Here is an 8,000-nt window from a genome sequence, read left to right on the forward strand (position 1 = left end):
CCTCACCATAAACTTGTACATTGAAAATCTTTAAGAAGGTAGCAAAAAATTTTGACCATCCCATCTCATTAGGACGATACCCTATTGCTTAAATTTCGACCATGAAAACGTGTGGAGCAAGTTTTCTTATCCGTATCTAAGTAGGGGTTCTGACCTACCTACACTATACACTTGTACATTACATACTTGTAAGAAGATTTGTCGTATACATTTTAGTATGCATCTTTTCAACCCCTACCATGTATTAATAAGTACTATTTCTAGGAGGTATGCCTTATGTTTTTCAAAGCATATTTTTGAACTCCCACTATATACACTTAAAAATTTTTAAATTTCTATAACTATTTTAAAATGAGTAAATCTTTCACTGATTGATTGATTGATAGAAATAATTTGTTCCTAGATGTAAAATAAAATTATTATAAAAAATATTTATGGATTTTTAAAAATACATTTAGCTTCAATAACAAATAAATTACATATTAAATAAAATACATTTTTGATATTTTTCTTAATTTGGAATTTTTTATATTAAATATTCTTTAATATAGAAAATCTATCTTCTATAAATATTTTTGAAAATGTTTAACGAAAATTATTACTTCATAGAATAGTTAAAATTATTCTGTACTTAAAATCTTATGAGTAGTTTTTCTTTTAAACCTTTAACGCATTCAAAAATAAATTCTTTTATTGTTACACTAAAACTATTTTTAAGAAAAAAATTCACATTTATCCACAGCAGCTGGGAACTTATACTAATACATATATTTACACGTTTATCTGTAAAGTCGACCCCGTAATCTTCATTTATTTACAAATTGAAAAATTTTCAGTTGCACAACAAAATTTTATCTCTAGAAAATTTTACATTTATTTGCGATCGATTTATCCTAATACGAATATTTACCTGCTCAAAAATGTTTTCCCTAAACTGCTTAGCCGTAATTTGCATTTATTAACCCATTAATTAATTCTTTCAGCTGTTCAGAAGTTTCAAATATTTTGGATTAAGATACTTTTGAAAACCACCACTATCCAGTTATGCAATCTGCAAAATACATTATTCTATAACAAACCTAAATATATATTTGTTATTTTAAAAGTTTTCATAATTTTTATATTTACTCAGCTGAAAAAAACTAAAATTATTTTTCAAATTTATATTTTAATTAACATAATTTATACATTTACACGATTTTAGAAAAATTTTTTCTCGGAAAAAATGACTGTAAATCTTTAAAATTCAAGAAAAATTTTTATTTTTTCATTGTCGGTTTTTCTTTGATAGATCTTATATAAAAAGAGACGTGTTTAGAGATGATGCATCAGTTCATTTCTGCTCGTCATAAAACGAGTTCGCTATAACTTTGTGCTTCACGAAAAAATCTTTATTCTTTAACTATGGCGATACAATTATATTCCAACATTGTGAATACAATTGCTCAAACATATGAAGATCTTTTAACTCACAACCCTATCAGTAGAGATAATAGCATTAGAGCTTGTAATGTTTGTAGTGAGACTATCATATCATTTAATAGCATCCTATTAAATCCTCGAGTTAGTGTTCAAGAGAGACGGTATATTCAAGCAAACATTACACTATTACATTCATATTATGAGAAGTTTTTACGATTAAGTAATCAAGTGGTTGGTGGAGATCTAAATTCTAGAAATCAAATTCAGTGGCGAGATATGGAAAACGCATTTCAGAATCGCATAACAACCGGCTGTTTTGTAAATATTGGACATATTGACTTAAGAACATTTCTGAATGATGCAAAAAGTTTAACAATTGATAAAATTCAAGAAAATATGCAGCGGATTGGAAATCTTACAGTCAGTACAACATTAATGTGTAAATTTGAAAATGTTAAAAGTGAATTTACTGTTGAGGAAACAAAGACATTTCAAACTCCAAGTGATGAGATATTGACAACGACAGATCTTGACAACTGGTTTGCTAGTAGTGTGTATGATGTTTTATTGAAGAAAGTTGAAGAGTTTAATCAAAAAGACTCAGGGTGGAGTTTAGTGGAAATGATAAATTTAACAATTAACATCGCTAGATATGCCCCATTGAGAGCTGGTTTATCAACGTTTACCACCTTACCTAAAGATATACAATATAAAAAAGCTGTTATCAACATCTAAAATAACGACGAATTTTGTTTCCTTTGGTGTGTAACTGCTGCAGTATATGGTGCTGAAACAACTCACCCAGTAAGGACATCATCATATCCACATGTCAGCACACTTTTTAATTATAAGAATTTTCAGTTTCCTATAACTCTCAAAGACATTCCGAAATTTGAAAAGTTGAACAACTTGAAGATAAATGTTTACGGACTTGAATCGCAGTTCACCAAGAATGAAGAAGATGCAGCATCTAGTGTAATAGTGCCACTATACTTAAGTACTAATTATCAATGTAAGAAACCTATAATTTATTTATTAATGATTGAAGTTAATAATAATAATAATATTAATAATAATAATAATCTTAATAATGAAAATCTTAAGAACTATAGACCAATTTTCCATTTTACTTTAATAAAAAATTTATCACGTTTAGTAAAAAGCCAAATATCAAAAAGTAAAAATAAATTATGGTTTTGTGAGAGATGCTTGTGTCATTTTAGATTTGAAAATTCTTTAGAAAAGCATAAATTAGACTGTATTAAATATAATAAGATTAGAATGAGCTTGCCCGACAAAGAAAATAAAATATTGAAATTTAAAAATTTTAAATATAAAGATCCTGTTCCATTTGCTGTCTACGCCGATTTAGAATGTACTCTTGAATCTGAAAATGGTACTGAAAAACACGTTCCTTATAGTATAGCTTATTATATCTTATGTAGTTATGATTCATCGTTATCAAAGTTTGAGCTCAAACGCTCTTCTGATTGTATTGATTGGTTTATTAAGGAGTTGGAAATTTTGGGAAGAAATGTTGATTTCAAACTTAAAAACCCTGTACCTTTGAAGCCGCTCAATAATGATGAAAAAAGATATAAAAAAACAAAAGATTGTCATATTTGCGAGAAAATAATCGATTCTAATAATAATAAATGTCGTGATCATTGTCATTTCACAGGCAAATATCGCGGGCCTGAGCATAATTCATGCAATTTAAATTACAAACAATCTCATAAAATACCTATTATTTTTCATAACTTATCCGGTTACGATTCGCATTTTATTATTAAATTATTAGTGACCGAATTTAAAGGTTCAGTTACTGTTTTACCTATTAATAAAGAACGTTATATATCTTTTACAAAGTCTATTAAAAATACATTAGTTGAATTGCGTTTTATCTACTCATTTCGATTTATAGCATCGGGTCTAGAGAAACTAGCATCATATCTTACAGATAATGATAAACAAATTAGACGAATGTATTACTCTGATCATGAACAGTTTAGTTTAGCTACTCGTAAAGGAGTATTTCCGTATGAGTACATAGATTCTATAGTAAAGTTGAATGAAGATAAATTACCTAAAAAATCATATTTTTATTCTAAACTGAATGATAATAATATATCTGATGAAGATTATGATCATGCAAAATTAGTTTAGAGTAAATTTAATATTAAAACACTCGGTGAATATTCTGATTTGTATTTAAAAACCGATGTCTTATTTTTAGCTGATATTTTTGAAAATTTTCGACGTAGTTGCTATAATACTTATAATTTAGATCCCCTCCATTATCATACAGCACCAGGATTAGCCTTTGATGCTATGTTAAAGCTCACTGGTATTCAATTAGAACTGCTAGATGATGCTGAAATGGTATTGTTTATAGAAAAAGGTAAAAGAGGTGGTTTGTCACAGTGTACAAATCGCCATGCTGTAGCTAATAATCGATTTATGGGTGATGACTTTGATCCAAATAAACCTGAATCTTATTTAATGTATTTTGATGTGAATAATACCGTGACTTACCGTGTAAGTCATTTAAATGGGTTGAAAATATAACTGTAGATAATATAGATATTATTTTTAATTCAAACGAATTAAAAGGTTTTATACTACAGGTAGATTTAGAATATCCGATAGAGCTTCATGATCTGCATAAAGATCTACCATTATGTCCTGAGCATTTTGTACCACCAAACCGTAAGCAATCTAAATTAATTCACTACTTTATATTCAAAAGAAAGATATGTAATTCATTATAAGAATTTACAACAGTGTCTTCAGTTAGGTATGAGGCTCGTAAGAGTTCATCGTGTTTTAGGCTTCGAACAATCAGCTTGGTTACAACCATACATTGATAAAAATACTGATTGCCATAAAAATGCGAAGAATGAATTTGAGAAAAACTTTTTTAAGCTAATGAATAATGCTGTATTTGGGAAAACAATGGAAAATGTTAGAAAACATAAAAAAAAATTAGAATAGTTACAGAATGGACAGGACGTTTTGGTGCAAAATCTCCAATTTCTAAACCTAACTTTCATAGCTTAACTGTTTTTGGCGAAGACATTGTAATAATTGAATTAAAAAACGTTCATGTACATTTTACAAAGCCCATATATATTGGATTTAGTATACTTGATTTAGCTAAGACATTCATCTATGATTTTCATTATAACTATATAAAAAAAAATTTTCATAATGATACCTCAAAATTAATGTATACAGATACTGATAGTCTCATTTATTATTTTACAGTGCCTAATATCTACGAAATTATTAAACGTGACATTCATAAATTTAATACATCTGATAATTCACCTAATAATGTATATAATATCCCATTAAAAAATAAAAAAGTATTAGGTCTTATGAAAAATGAAAATAATGGTAATATTATGGAGGAATTTATAGGTTTAAGAGCCAAGCTTTATACATATAGAAAACATAAAAATAATAAAGTTGAAAAAAGAGCAAAAGGGGTTAAAAATTCAACCTTAAGAAGGATTGAGTTTGATGATTTTAAAAAATGTCTTTTAGAACATTGCAACGTTGTAGAAAAAGAATGATTACTCAAAAGTGATAAACATGCTGTTAGAACGGTTTTACAACAAAAATTAGCATAAAGTTGGAATGATGATAAAAGACGTTTGCTTGAAAATTCAACAGATACACTGCCATGGGGATATATGGAAGTAGAAAAATGATGTATAATTATTAATTTTTTACTTGTAAATTAAAATTTGCAAAAAAAAATAGTAATAAAAAATAAAGAAAACATTTATATAAAAAAAATTGTTTATTTATTCATTAAAATACATCTCATATAAGAATCATCTTTAAAGCAATAAAATTTTCATAAATCTGATTCGTCTATCCAGCTATTATGTGAGCTATCAAATCCTAACCACTTTACAAAATATTTATTTCCACGCTTTTTTACTATTTTTTCTACAAGGTAAACATCAGGATATTTGACTTTACTAAGCTCTTCATTGCAAAATCCATCTTCGATTGATTGGTTTTGATAATCAGTAAGCTTGTACGTCGTTAGATTAGTATTTTGCACGCTTTTTATTGTGAATATTTCTGTTGTCCAATTTGGTGTATAGCCTTTTTCGAAAACGTGCTTGTATTTGTTTATCCGCACTTTATCGCCAACTTTAAACTTGCTTTTCTTTTTATTCAACCGTTGATAGATTTGAAGGGGTTTGTAAATCTTCTTGAATAGTTGTTTTTCATTTTCAGCCGTTACATCAATGGGCTTCACTTTGATTGTGCGATGTTTGGTATTGTTGTATGCATCAACTAAGTTTTTAAGCATATCGATCCATCGATAACTACCTTGAGCTGTGAATTTTTGCCACATTTTATTTTTTAGAGTTCGATTAAAACGTTCACATATAGATGCTTTTAGGTTGCTAAATGCCGAGTACAAATGAATTTTATGACTTTTCATGAGATCTTTGAATTCTTTATTGTAAAACTCCTTGCCTTGGTCAACGTGTAGATTTTTAGGATGCCTCTCTTGTTGTAATACAGACTTCATAGCATTTATGACATCACCAGCACTTTTACTTTTAATAGGAACCGCCCAAGCATACTTTGAGAATACGTCTATAATTGTCAGTAGATATTTAAATCCACAATTTACAGAACTACATGGTATCATTTCTACCAAATCAGCTTGCCAAGTTTCATTGAGTCCTCGAATGTCAACATGACGACGAGTATAATTTTTTCGTGCTGGTTTGTGAAGCTCTTTAACTATGACTTTCTTCTTACTTTCCATGTTTTTCAAGTTTAGATAGCCTACGATCAATATCCGCTATAGTTTGAGTATCGCGTACTATAGATCTCACAACTGTTGTTACACGAGTTGATAGCTGTTCGATATGTTAAATCTGTTCACTAACAAGTTTTTCTAATGCATTCACTTTGGTTGCCAATTCAATAATGAGGTCTGGATTTTTACTCGTCACTTTATCCTCTAGCTTAACTATTCCAATTGTTATTTTATCTTCAAGATCAGTTATACGATATTTATTACATTCACCAATTGTTTTCACATTGTCTAATTCCTGTTTTATTGCAATTTTTAGTTGGTCCATTGACTCGACATTAGATGTCTTCATGAGGTTATCAACTTGTTGGCTTAGAGTTTTGTATTTATCGTCAATATGGTTTATTGCAGCTTTCATAGTATTATATGTGACTGTATCACTTTCATTCTTAGGCTCAGCAACATAACCTCTTTTGGTCTAAGTCGAACTGCCCATCGTTTGTTAACTTGAAACCTTTTCCAGGTGGCCCAACACCACTACTGCAACCTTTAAATTGTGTCTGATTCGATTGGGAAGATACACGTCCAAATATATCGATACCCATTTTGATGACCCTCTCTTCTCGAATATTATGTTATAAATGATGAATTATTGTCAATGTCTTTCTTAATAAATAATTTCAGCTTCACGCAGCTCTTCAATAATTGAAATTATATCATTCGAATGGCTAGAGTTGCCAGCTATTTGAGATGCCATCAATAGACGGAGGCGATCTACGAGTTCATTAGGATCATCCCAATAAATATAATCCACATATTTTCGCTTCTTTGAAACAGTCATTAAGTCTGGTAGTCCTTTACCCTTTTTTATTGGTGACTGAACATAGTCAGAAATATATTTAATATATTTAGAACTCCTTTCAACATAAAGACTTCTTTCGAATTCATAATTTTTCCTGTGTGTGTTTGTGGAAATGATCAGTTTATGGTGTACATCTAAATCATTTTTTGTAATAGCTTTTTCATGTGGATCACTTTTAAATAATAATTCTATAAGTCCCGGTGTCACCAAATTGGACAGTTGAATTTCCAAAAAATAATTGATTATTTTTTTTACGAATTCCAAATCTTGTATCTAAGCATTTAGGACTTTTTTTATTTAACATTTCAATATATTTGGAGATGGAGCTATGATATCTCAGCGGTGTACTTGCAGAGATTGGGGGATCTGATATAATGGTTTCGTCCAAGTTGGTAGTACTAGTATCACCGCCATTTAAGTCATCAAAAGTATTTTGACCATCATATATTTCACTGTCATTAGTATAAACAGTTTGATAGTTACTCGGATAGTCACTATGTTCGCGTTTCTTTAACGAAAAGTTTTCCACAGCTTTTTCTTTAATTTCATGTTTCAAAACTTTAGAATTCTCAACCAATGTCCTTAACGGCGTCACTATAGGTTTAAACATTTCATTTGCAGCTTGTTCAGAAGTATCTTTATCAACTTTTAATATTTTATGCTTCTGTCTTATTGCATCACTAACTTTACATATCTGAAGCAGCATATCTTTCTGCTGAGAAATATTTCTACACGCCATGTTTGCACACTTTAATGCTTTTTATGACTGGGTCACTTTGTATAGAGTATGATTAATTTATACTTATAAAACAATCAAAACTCTTCTATAACGTCCATTATTTAATTCACTATCCTTATCAATAACAACAAATTCGTGTTTATTATCACTTTCCTTATCATTCCAGCATGCTGAACATAAATCTT

This window comes from Microplitis demolitor, chromosome 1 (assembly GCF_026212275.2).
Source record: "Microplitis demolitor isolate Queensland-Clemson2020A chromosome 1, iyMicDemo2.1a, whole genome shotgun sequence".
Lineage (NCBI taxonomy): Eukaryota > Metazoa > Arthropoda > Insecta > Hymenoptera > Braconidae > Microplitis > Microplitis demolitor.